Below are 12,904 nucleotides of genomic sequence, written 5' to 3'. Positions count from 1 at the left end.
GGCATAGCGTTGTAATGCCTTCGAATTTTTTCAGTTCTTTTAGGCATTGCCTAATGCAAAGTAGAACGTCCTACAATATTTTATTTATTTCACTTCTTTGTTTCATTTCGGGGAATGCAAAGTAGAATGTCCTATAATATTTCGTTTTTAATTCACTTCTTTGCTTCATTTCGGGGAATGCAAAGTAGAATGGCCTACAATATTTTATTTGTTTCGCTTCTTTGCTCCATTTCAGGGAATGCAAAGTAGAATGTCCTACGATATTTTTTTTTTAATTTCGCTTCTTTGCTTCATTTCGGGGAATGCAAGGTAGAATGCTGCATCGTAGTCAGCTGAAAAATATAATGAATATCCAAAAATTCTTTTTCTACCGTTACCTTCTGTGGAAATTTGTCTCGCATAAAAATCATGTTTTGCTTTGTTCAATTTGCAGCGAAGTTGAAGTCAGTCAATGAAGTGAAGAACAAGAGTGAGGAAGTATAATTTTAAGCTTAATTAAATATGCATGTATGTACATACTGATTTTTAAGTAAAATCTAAATACCTAAATACATACATATGTATGTATAAAAACTGATTTATAAAAATTATAATTAATTTTAATCTTTTAAGACATTTTCTGATTTCAATTTAATATAAATAAGTATATACTTATCTAGGCATTCTACATTAGTTTCTCTGTAAGGCTTTCTTTGTTCGCTTCTCTGGATTATGTTTAACCATGCGTTCTCTCTTCCTTTGAAGGTAATGCTGCGGGTAAGGGCTTACCGCCAATGACATGCCCACGTTAAAAGAAGGCCTTCTTGAAGCGAAAGGGTAAGCGTTTCCCATCGCCTAGCTCGTTTCCACTTTCGTTTCTGTTGTAATCGTGTTTTTTGCTGGGCAAGAAATGAATTTTAAATGTGCAATGACATTTTAATATAGCTTACGTACACATGTACCTTTGCATACAATAAAAGATTAATAATAAGAATTTTTGGTACATTCATTTGAATAAGACGTTTTTGGGTAGGAAATGACGTTTTTTCAGACCAAGAGGGACGTTTTCTCATGCCGAAGACCTGGCAACACTGCTCACATGCTCTGGAGCAAAATGTATTCAACAAAGTGTGATTGATTTTGACATTGCTCTCATAAGAAACAGGCTATAATGTCAAATTGAAATGAATTGTTAACCCATTTGAAAATGTGTTTTTTTTTTTCAAATTTGAATTAAAAAAAAATACACAAATTTTTCAAGCAAAGCAAATTTTCTTAATAAACGTGAAATTGTTAAGAGATAAACCGCCGAGAAGAGCAAGTAAGTTCATTTAAGTTTGGTAATAAGTAAATACGTTCGACTTTGCTTAAATATTTAATGTAAGGAAACCAAGATGAAACGATGCAATAAAAGTCAGGACACGAAAATACTGCGATGTTTTAAACCACTTAGTTGCGAATTAAGACGGCAGCGATGGGAAGAGAGCTTTGGTGTTGTACTACGTGATTCATCTCGCGTTTGTGAAAACCACTTCAAGGAAAGTGATGTGCAAACCAAACACTTTCCAACGAGCTCGTTTATACCCATGCGCAGTCCCAATGCCATACGGAAAAACTGATACAAGTGAGGATTTAGTACACGATCAGGATACATTCTTTTTTTGATGCCCAAACTCAAACAGGCGACTCTTTAGAATGCACGTTGCGAACAGAAATATTTCGGCTTACCGAAATAATTAAACCATGCAAGCAAGTATGAAAGAGCTTAAATTAAAACCGCTAGAAGCAAGGTCTTTAATGGAAAACTAGCTCACATGAAAAAAATTTAATTTCAAAATTGTTTGAGTTAAGCTCACATATAAAATTGGTAAAAAATGTAAAATCATACTTTTATAAGTGTCGAATAATGCTTAGGATAAAAAATTGAAATATAAAAATAAACGCGCAAAAGCATACAACTAGGACAATTAAAAACAAGAAAATTGATAAAACGATTTTATAAACAATTTGTTTTATTTTATTGACAAAATATATGTGATGTAAGTAATGTAAGTAAAACAAAACTATAATCGAAATAAAAGCCTAGGACATCGGTGCTGATAAGATACATGCATCACTAAGGGTTAATTCGTTTGTTTATACTTTTTGACATTATAGTACCTTAAAAGAGAGCCGCACTGAGTTGTCAATCACACCTTGTTTAATACACCTTGCTTTGGAGTACCTCAAGGCTCTGTGCTAGGTCCTCTCCTCTTCAGTATTTTTATCAACGATATTTTCAACACAAGTTCACACGTTCGCCTCCACGCCTACGCCGAAAACAACAAAATTTATTTTAATTTTGTGATAATTGTCAAAATTTGCTCGCAGCGAAATAAAAATAAAATGTAATGTGAAAAAGTTGATAGCCAAGTTCACGAATCAAATAAGAATCAATTCAAAGCGAATTTAATATATAGGAGGAGATGCAGTACATCGTTAGTATAGTATGAAAAGGGCGTAACTCACATCCTCGCTGAAATACAAAAACTAAAAATCCAAAATTTACTTTTTGGTTGATTATGATGTGTTAAATTTGTTGTTGGTGATAACTAGTAGGTGGTATACTCACGCAATTCGGTTGCCGTTGAGATGTGCACGCCAGTACTTTTCTAAACCTAATGACATTTATAATGGTGGCTATAGTTCAGTGTTGCCATATATACAAAATGACAATTACATTAAAATTAGTTTTACACTGAGAATAAAAATTCATTGTTGTTAGTAAATTTCAATTTGCATACACAACACTATCCACCGCTTTAATTGCGAAAATCATCTGCTTGATAGCGGTGTACCGATCTGCGAATACGGCTGCTTCGACGAACTTCTTTCGGATTCGTTGTTTGTACCTGAGACTGTTCAATATGAGCATCTGCATCTGTATCCGGTATCAATAAGTCGGAAATTGGATCGGTCCTTTCACTGTTGTTGTTTTCAACTGACCTCGCGTCCTCTTCATGGCGAGGTTTAATTTGATTTTGGTGACTTTACCTAGACGTATGTCCACGACACTCTTCAGCCATTTCTCTCCGCGACCATAGTTTCGAATATAGACATGTTCCTGCGATGAAAATTTGGTTCGAGTTTCTTTAACGTCTGTTTTCGCATGTTTAACAGAAAACATCTGCGATAAGACAGTACGTGCTGGACGACCACGTAAAAGCTGTGCTGGTGACATGCCTTTAGCATTTGGCATAGTACGGTACGTTATAAGAAATTTACGAACGGCTTCGTCTACTTGCAAGCCGTCTTCTAAATTCTTTTTCACAGCAGTTTTAAAAGTGCGTACGAATCTTTCAGCCAGCCCATTAGAGGCGTTTCGATAACAAGCACCTGATTAATTTCGCCGTTGTTGTCGAAATTTTCGTCTGGATCCGATGGTAACCTCGATAAAGCGTCGGCATTTGCATGCTCTGCTGTGTTGCGATATTTTATTTCAAACTGGTAGGTCATGAGCGTAATAGCCCACCTCCGAATGCGTTGAGCCGTCATGGTTGGAAGATTTTTATCGGGCCTAAATATGCTGACCAGCGGTTTGTGGTCCGTTATAAGCGTAAACTTGTGCCCGTATAAAAACTGGTGAAATTTTTGTACACCGAATATTATTGTCAAACCCTCCTTTTCAATTTAGCTGTAGTTTTCTTGATGGTGGTTGAGGGTCTTGGAGGCAAAGGCGATCGGTTGCTCGGTCCCATCCGGATAAATATGGGATTTCGCTGCTCCAACCCCATACGATGACGCATCAGTAGATGACACGATTGGTAGTTCTTCTTGAAAATAAGCCAGCATGGTTGATTTTATGATATGCCTTTTGAGTTCATTGTACGCGTTTTCTTGCTCTGACTTCCACTGGAATTTCATATTCTTTCACCCTTAATTTGTTCATTGGCGCTGCAAGTTGGGAATAATTTTTAATAAAATTGTGGTAGTAATTTATTTTAACCACAAATGCCTCAAGCTCTTTTAAGTTTGTCGGACGCCGCAAGTTCTTCACAGCTCGGATTCCAGACTCATCTGGTAAAATACCATCTGCTCTTATTTCACGACCTATACATGTTAACTTGGTCTTCAAAAACTCGCATTTCTCCCTCTTGCATTTGATACCTGCTTCTTGTAGTATCTTTAAAACTTTGGCTAAGCGATCGATATGTTCCTATTCGTCCGCGCCCGCCACAATGATGTCGTCGATGTAATTTGCACATTCCTCAACTCCACATAATAGCTGCTCGATATGTTTCTGGAACATGGCTGGTGCGCTCGCTACCACATATGGCAGTCGCTAGTACTGAAACACTAGCACTTTTTTTGGACTCCTCGTCGAGCTCCATTTGAAGATATGCGTCGCGCAAGTCTATCTTCGAAAAATATTTGCCGTGTTGAACTGTGTGTAGGAGGCACTCCCTTGTAGGAAGAGGATATTGATCTACACCAATTTGCTGGTTAACGCCTCTCTTAAATTCTTCACAAATGCGTGCTGATCTGTCCGGTTTTGTTGCTAGCACGATGGGGGATGCCCAATCGCTGAAGGTATATTGCCGCCAAATACCTGCTTGTGAGAATCGTTGCGCTTCTTCTCTAAATTTGAGGATCTAATGGGGGAGTGAAGTGAATTTATAAGGTTATCCTTCCCAAACGACAACCTCACCCACTTCCCGTCAAGGCTGCCCTGTTATCGCTAACATGGCTCTGTCGACCGGTGCAAGGCGGTATATCCTCGTTCAAGGCTGAGTTCCCGTAGTTTGGAGTGGACCCGGACTGTACGAGACGTGCATCGACGAACGCTCAGGATGACAAGAACTTGATGATGGTTGGACCAATACGTACGGGACCCCAATCTTCGCTTTTGAAAACGCACCGATAAATCCAGAAGCGTCTGTTCCCAGGTGGGGCGGCTCCCTGGTCTGCGTCTGACCCATATTGGGCGGCAGGACAATCTTCTCAAGGTAATGCCAAGCCCGACAAGGAGAAAGATAAAGAGCGGAAGAGAAAGATGGGGTACAAAAGCACTCGAAAGCTTCCGCAAATGAGGCCGCTGTCTCTGAAAAAGCCACCAACTCCAAAAAAAGAGACGCTGTAACCAAACACCGCTCTGAGGGCGGTAGCAGTCAGCCGACGAAGAAAGCTGCTCTTTGTCCGCTGTTGGAAACAACAAGCCATCGCAGTCACTGACCCAACGTGCCGAAGACCGCGAGGCCGGTGTTCCCACGACTGGTAGGGGAGACAGCCTCGCCATCGGCAGCTGCTATTACGTCCGGTAGTAAGGGACTGGTTGCACGCTCCCTATCTTGCAATCCGTACGCTTCATCAGTTAGCGCAGGATTGTCAAGACGAATTCCCGCTCGCCAACAATATTCTCCTACGCGAAACATACGTTGACGATATTCTCTCCGGCGGGCACAATATACAGTTCACTATAAGCTCATTAACCGAAGTGAAAGACGCCCTAAAATCTGCAGGTTTCCCACTACGAAAAATCACTTCAAATCACCCAAAAATTCTGGAATCAGTCCCAAACTCCGAGGTCCTTGATGTAGATTTTCTCCAGTTTCAAGACACTAGGTCTACCAAAACGCTTGGCATAAAATGGAACGCATTAACGGACTCCTTCTCCTATACATACGATCCTGTACCAGCTGCCAACTCAAGGACAAAACGGCAAATATTGTCGGCGGTAGCGAAACTGTTTGACCCGGCAGGATCGCTAACGCCGATAATGATTTCCGCGAAAATGCTCCTTCAGCAATTATGGATGGAAGGAACCGAATGGGACGTGCACGTAAAGCCCGGCGCTTTCCACAAATGGAACACTCTGCGCGAAAATCTTCCCGCGATTAATAAAATTGTTATTCCCCGCTGGGTGCAATTCTTCCCTACTCAACGTGTACAATGGGTTTTCAGACGCCTCCGAAAAAGCGTATTGCGCCTGTGTCTACCTCAGAGTACAACTTGACGAAAACTCCTTCTCGTCACACTTACTCGCAGCCAAAAGTAAGGTAGCCCCCCTACAAACAGTTAGCCTCCCCAGACTTGAACTCTGTGGAGCAGTCTTGCTCTCAAAGTTGGTCGATCAAATTCACTCCCAATTTGATCTGCCTGCCCATGACCTATACCTCTGGTCAGATTCTTCCATTGTGTTGGCGTGGTTAGAAAAACCGCCACACGCTTGGAAAACGTATGTCGCCAATAGAATTTCGCCCATACTCCAAAAGGTGAGCAACTCCACTTGGCGGCATGTACCTAGTGCAGATAATCCTGCCGATCTAGGCACCCGCGGATACCATCCCCAAGATCTTGCAACATGCGCATTATGGTGGAATGGCCCAGACTGGCTACAAAAACTCCCCACTTTGTGGCCAAAAAACCCATCTCCACATTCGGCACCCCCGGAACAGAGACGTATTGAATCACTGCACACAATTGAATCTATTGATATACTTGAGCGTTTTTCCTCCTTTGCTCGAGCGTTGCGAGTAGTAGCGTTTATGTATCGATTTATAAACGCAGCTAGAAAGAAACCGATGCCCACTTCTCTCCCTCTAATGCAAGGTGAAATAAACCAAGTCAAATTACGTATCATCGCTCAGACTCAAAGCCAGTACTATACCGCCGAACTTAACTCCTTGAGTGCAGGAAAATCTATTAACAAAAAAAGCCCTTTGCTGACTCTGAACCCGATGGTGGACCAATCTGGAATTCTGCGCGTGAATGGACGTTTAACGTATGCAGCTCTTAGTTACAATGAGCGTCACCCGATCATAATTCCAGAAAAGTCAAAGCTCTGTTCTCTGCTGCTCGATTTCCTCCATACCACTCTTCTCCACGCTGACAAACAGCTCATGATTCGAATGGTGCAGCAAGAATATTATATCCCCAGGTTGAAACAAAAGATAAAAAAATGCATTTTTCATTGTAAGGTCTGCACAATTTATAAACAAAAAATGCGTTCACAGATAATGGCCGCGCTTCCTCCTGAACGATCCACCTACACACCCCCTTTCATACCATAGGTGTTGATTTTGCTGGGCCATTTCTTGTGAAAACATCTACCCTCCGACGAGCTCCTCACGCAAAAGCGAATGTGTGTGTATTTGTGTGCTTTTCCACGAAAGCAGTACACTTAGAATTGTGCTCTAATCTGACCACAGAAGCGTTCAGGGCAGCTTTCACCCGATTTGTCGGCCGCCGTGGAATCCCCCACAAAATCATGTCCGACAACGGGAAAACGTTCGTTGGTGCTCAGCGAATGCTGCAGAGAGAATTCTCACAGTTTCTCATTGAAGCGGCTACTGATATCGCCGAAAAGTACGCGACCCACGGATTCTCATGGCAGTTCATACCACCATATGCTCCTCACATGGGCGGCCTCTGGGAAGCTGCTGTAAAAAGCTTCAAAACCCATTTCACGAAGGTGGCCGGGAATCATAAATTTACCTTCGAAGAATTCACCACTCACCTCATGTCTCAGGATGCTCATGACCTGCAGGCTTTAACGCCCGGCCACTTCTTACGTGGCTCCACACTGCTCTCGTTGCCTGAACATCACTCTGAAAATCTTTCTTTAGTCAACAAATGGCAAAGATTGAAGGTTATTCCCCACCAATGTAAAAATGAGTATCTTAAGGAACTCCATAAACGGCATAAATGGAAGCGCCAAGAGCCCAAGCTTCAGGAAGGAGACCTTGTCGTCGTTAAAGACGATCTTCTACCCCCAAACGAGTGGAGACTCGGGCGCGTTGTGCAACTTCACCCCGGTCCCGACCGAAATATTCGCGTTGCTGATATTCGTACTCAGGCCGGAACCATAAAGCACAACATTGCGAAACTATGTTTACTGCCCTCTTCATAGATTTTCTCCCTCCCTTATGCGCCCGCCAATCCTAGTACTCTACCCATACCTCAACTCAGAAATGATTATACCACTGCGTAGTACTAATGCTGTCTTCGACCTTTTTTCTCCACAGATGTCCAGCAAAAAGATGGAGCTCAACCAGTGCCGCCTCTGTTGCCGCTATCATCCGCTGCGCTTCTGCCGCGCATTTCTAGCCATGACGTCTGACGAACGATATGAGTCCGCGCGCATACATCAGTACTGTATAAATTGCCTGGCGACGTCGCACTCAACCGGCGCCTGCAACTCAGCCGACAGCTGTCACCGGTGTGGGAAAGCCCACCACACACTACTGCATCGCTCCACGACATCGCCGCCTGAGCGCAACCGCCGTGATGACTCGAGCAAACTAGTCCGCCGTAGACGACCATCGCTCGCCAGCCGAGTTGTCAAAAAACCAGCCAAGCAAACCCAGGGTGGCCGCAATCTCGCTCACCGACGCATCCGCGAGTTATTTAGCCGAGCCGTAATGACACTCGAGAAGCTTCAAGAGCTACTTCACCTAGCACCGGTGCAGGCGGGCCGGCATGTCGAGGACATGGGTAACCTCATCGACTTCAACGACTAGATTATATGAATTTGTTATTTAATCGGCGTGCGGTGGCAACGCCTAATTTTATACCATTTTGAAATGTATTTAAAATTTGTAGCTTTGTAGTTGTAAGCGGGTGGCTCGAGTCCGCCTTGTATATATTTGAATTTGTCACTTCTGGTACGACGACCGCAGCCGCCGCATCACATTATAACCTTGTCTTAATTTTCACTAACGCCACTCTGGCTAATCATTGCATTCCATTAATTGAAACTTTCTGCAATCGTTACCGAAATCCATTGAAACGAGTTGTGAACATAAATCTAAACTCAATAAATATATTTGTAAGTTGAATTGCATAAAAAACCAACCAACTTCCTTTAATTTGACGGGTTCAAAAATCTCGTACGCATCCTGCGTTCAATTCTGCTACCCTAAGTAGAAACAAGGAGTATTGCCACCTATTCGAAAATTTTACCTTAGGTAAATTTATAAAATAAAGTAAATATTGCAAAGTGGGTGTCAAAATAGAGAGTTTTAAGAAGGGTTACAGTCAAAAATGTTTTCGAAGAGGCTTTTCACCTGTTTGCAAATTTAAATCAATTAAATTGACAAAATATATTAAATATTACAGGATGGGTACAAAACGAAAGTTATTTGAGAAATCTTGATTTGGAAATATTTTCAATAGGATTATCAACTATCTTAAAGTAATATTACTTCTCATTGAGCCACAAACTCGAGTTTATGGGCCATTTTGGAGTTTAACGCTAAGCTCTACTCTTAAACTCGGAGTATACCATACAACAAATTTCGTTAAACTCTCCTTAAACAAACCTTTTATTTGAAGTTTATGCGAATGCAACCCTTCTTTTACCGAATTTGGTTTGTGTCTTTGATAATCCAAATCTGCAACCAACTTTTTGACAGTTAGTCTGTTCTGAGTATGGAATTGATCTTATATATATATCTCCATACCCAGTTCCAGTCCTCTACCACAAATATATGCAGTTCGAAAAATTTGGTTTGTATGGGAGGTGCCACGCCCCCCTTTCTATATCGAAACTTTTTTTAGCCTATAACCATCTTTGGAAAGTCTGCAGTAGATTTCGAAATTTCAAAAAAATCGGTACGGCCTTTCGCGAGCATTGCGAACAGAAAAACAAAACGGGTTTCAAAATATATGTTAGTATAGACTAGCCAATATCTGCTTGCTTTGCGGCTTAAAACACTACTAACGATGAAAATCGATGGATAAATAAACAAATTTGCAAGGGTTAAGTGAAAGTGCAATAAGTTTGTGTATGAAATACTAGCAGGAAATAATGTTACTCATACGCTATATCGTACATGACCGTACTCATACATGGTGTATGAGTAACAATTTCCAAGTTAAAGTTTGAATTATTTTCATTTGCAATGCAAACATAAAATGAAAATAACGACTAAATGACCTTATCTAAAATAACGGTATACAGATCCGTATCCTACTACCCAAAATTAATTTTACGTGGCTCGGCGTTTTTTGTGTAATTTTAACGTCCTTACAGTGTTATCATCAAAATTTAGCCATAGCAATGCAATTTGTTTATAAAACTCTTAGGAGGTAGGATCTCCAGTCCGACAGGGCTCGTAATTCAAGCGGAGTCTATCCTCATTTGTAACGCAGGATACCAAGAATGATAGAATACAAGATTGCGCCGTCCTGGGCGTTGACATTTGTGTACCACAAGTAAACAAAGAATAGAGCGAAAAGAAGAACGAGTTAAAACTTCCAAAACAGTTCACTTAACAGCGAAAAACGTGTTTTAATTTTGCTAAACGCGAAAATATTGCATTTTTCACCTAATCTATTAGAGAATAGGTAACATTTTAGTGCACTCCATTGCTTTGCAATTGAGGCTGCTTCAGCAAACGTTTTAGTGCACTCCATTGCTTTGCAATTAAGACTGCGGCAGCATCTCCGCGGGATTGATTAGTTAACTTGCTAATGGAGGCTGCTTGGAGCAGAAGCAAAATCATTGTGAGGAAATGCTGTTAATGTAATAATAAAGAAACATTTCGGGAACGGCTTTGCCGTGCCCTATGTACACAAAATGCAGCGATTCGTCCCAGCGCTACACTTGCATCTACGCATCTTGCATCTTGAAGGTTTGTTTACAAGTTACCACAACTGTCAAAATCGGCAAAACCAAAGTAGCGGTACCACTGACGGCGCCACCTCAGTTCGCTGCACCGTGGCAGGATACCAGTAAGAGTACTTCAAAGGTCCCAGAAGGCACGGCATTTTGGCTAGCATTAAGGGTACCATAAAATATACAATTAAGTCAGTGCATTTTTATAGATACGCAGGGATTAGTCCAAGAGAACAGCAGTGCCCAAGGCAGCAACAGTCCGGACTGTTCTTCAACCGAAAGGCAAGGATGAACATATTCGGGCGGGTTATGCCTGCTTCGGCATTTATGGGTCTCTCGCGGCAGGATCTGGCAAATTTAACGGTTACCCTATAAACTGAACAGCTACAGTTTAAGTTATTCAGCTTTCTTAAAGTCCAATTAGTAATACTACTTAGGTATAAGTTATTTATTCAACGCAGTTAGCAACCAAGAAATTTAACAGAGCTATTGCAATTCAACAGTAAAATTTTTTTTTTTATAAATTTTTCGATTACTTTTTAAATTACTTTAAGGAATGGAATTCGAAAAAATCAATTAAATTTTCAATTCCTTTCAAAGGAATTGGAAAAAAATTAAATTTTCAATTCCTTTCAAAGGAATTGAAAAAAAAATTACATTACTAGCACGTAATTTATTCCAATTACAATATGAAATTCCTTGTAATGGAATTATAAAAAAAAACAATTCCATTTAAAATTACTTCAAGGAATTGAGAAAGTAATCGATTCCTTTGCTGTGAAATGAAGGAATTGTTTCCTAATTACAATTACTGAGGAATGTAATTGTAATGTAATTGCCTTTACCCAGCTCTGGGTATATATAAATAAGTTTGTAAAAGAAGGCATGGCACATCCTATGGGCATAAAAGTTTTAAACAGACATAACTTCGGATGAACTTGAGATTTGGTGTGAGGATCAATGGTAAATACTTATAGTAAGGTATATATAAATTAGTTTTTTGGAAGGGGTCGTTGCACATCCCACAGGCGTGATATTTTCTATAAGCTACAACTTCGGAACCATAATTCACAAGAATATGAACTTTGGTATGAATACATATCTATGGTAGGTGCTTACTGAGGCGTGGAATCCTTAACCAGTCATAAATTGGGATCCATAAGTCACATGAACTTCAAATTCGGTAAGCAGCCATATATATGGGAGGTGCTTAGAGTAAAGTATATATAAATTAGTAAATGTAAAAGGGGAATAAATATGTATTCATCTATTAAAACACTTGTATATTTAAAACTGTGTTTTTTGAAACCTTACAGTCTTTAGACCATTTAGAAATGGAAAGACTAAATATTTTTTTTTGATCCCGCGGTGCTGTTAAACGAAAAATATATTTTTTTTTCATAATATATAAAACTCCTTCCGAAATAAACATTCTATCGGAAAAGTTCAGCTATACTAAAACAGGTAAGCGAATAGGTAGCTAAACGGAATGTACCGTAGTGGACTAATTTTAATTTTAAAATTCTATCATTACCTTAATGCACCTAACATTAATAATAGAACAAGATTTGTAGTACAGAAAATGATGACCGATATATAGTAGTTGAAGCACGATAAATCTAAAAGTATGTCTCATAAGGATGCCTTAATTTAAACAGAAAAAAATAGTTTCTCCTTAAATTATCCTGAATTGAATATTTGATTTGTTTACCCCGAACGATGTCGGGTGCTCTGCTAGTAATAAATCAGCGTCATTGCGCAAGTCGTAAATTAAGCAAAATCTTACGACTCGACAATATTGGCATTGTCTACTGTCGTACTGAAATAAGTAAACGACGAAAATCGTCGAAAACTGTACAGTGCTGCCACGTTTTTCCGTTTTAATGCACTAGTCGAGTGGAAATTTTAGGCAATGACGTGAAATTTTCGATACGATTCGACTCTCGAAAAACGATTTGCATTCGACGCGATTCTCGCAATGAGGGTGAATATCACATGAATTCAGTAGCGTTAGTTTTACTCATGAACTATGTTTCCTCAATCGTTACTTGTACAATGTTGTCCCATCCGACACAAGCTAAAATTGTTTTTTTTTTTATTTATTTTAAAATGAACAATCTCCTAACTACCTTAGAGAAAACCATAGCGAAATATTTATAGTTTGTCTAAAATTAAGAAACGAATCCAATAACTCAGAGAACACGCTTGGAAAATGTTAAATTTCTGTGTAAATTATATAATTAAATTTTATACTTACCCAGTTACGTATTAAACTGATATCTGACTTCAAGTGTTAACAGTTTGACACTTGTCAAATCAATAATTAAA

The sequence above is a fragment of the Rhagoletis pomonella genome, unplaced genomic scaffold, assembly GCF_013731165.1.
Source record: "Rhagoletis pomonella isolate Grant_MI unplaced genomic scaffold, Rhpom_1.0 Rhpom_scaffold_00002, whole genome shotgun sequence".
Classification (NCBI taxonomy): Eukaryota; Metazoa; Arthropoda; class Insecta; order Diptera; family Tephritidae; genus Rhagoletis; species Rhagoletis pomonella.
This window is presented reverse-complemented; position numbering follows the sequence as displayed.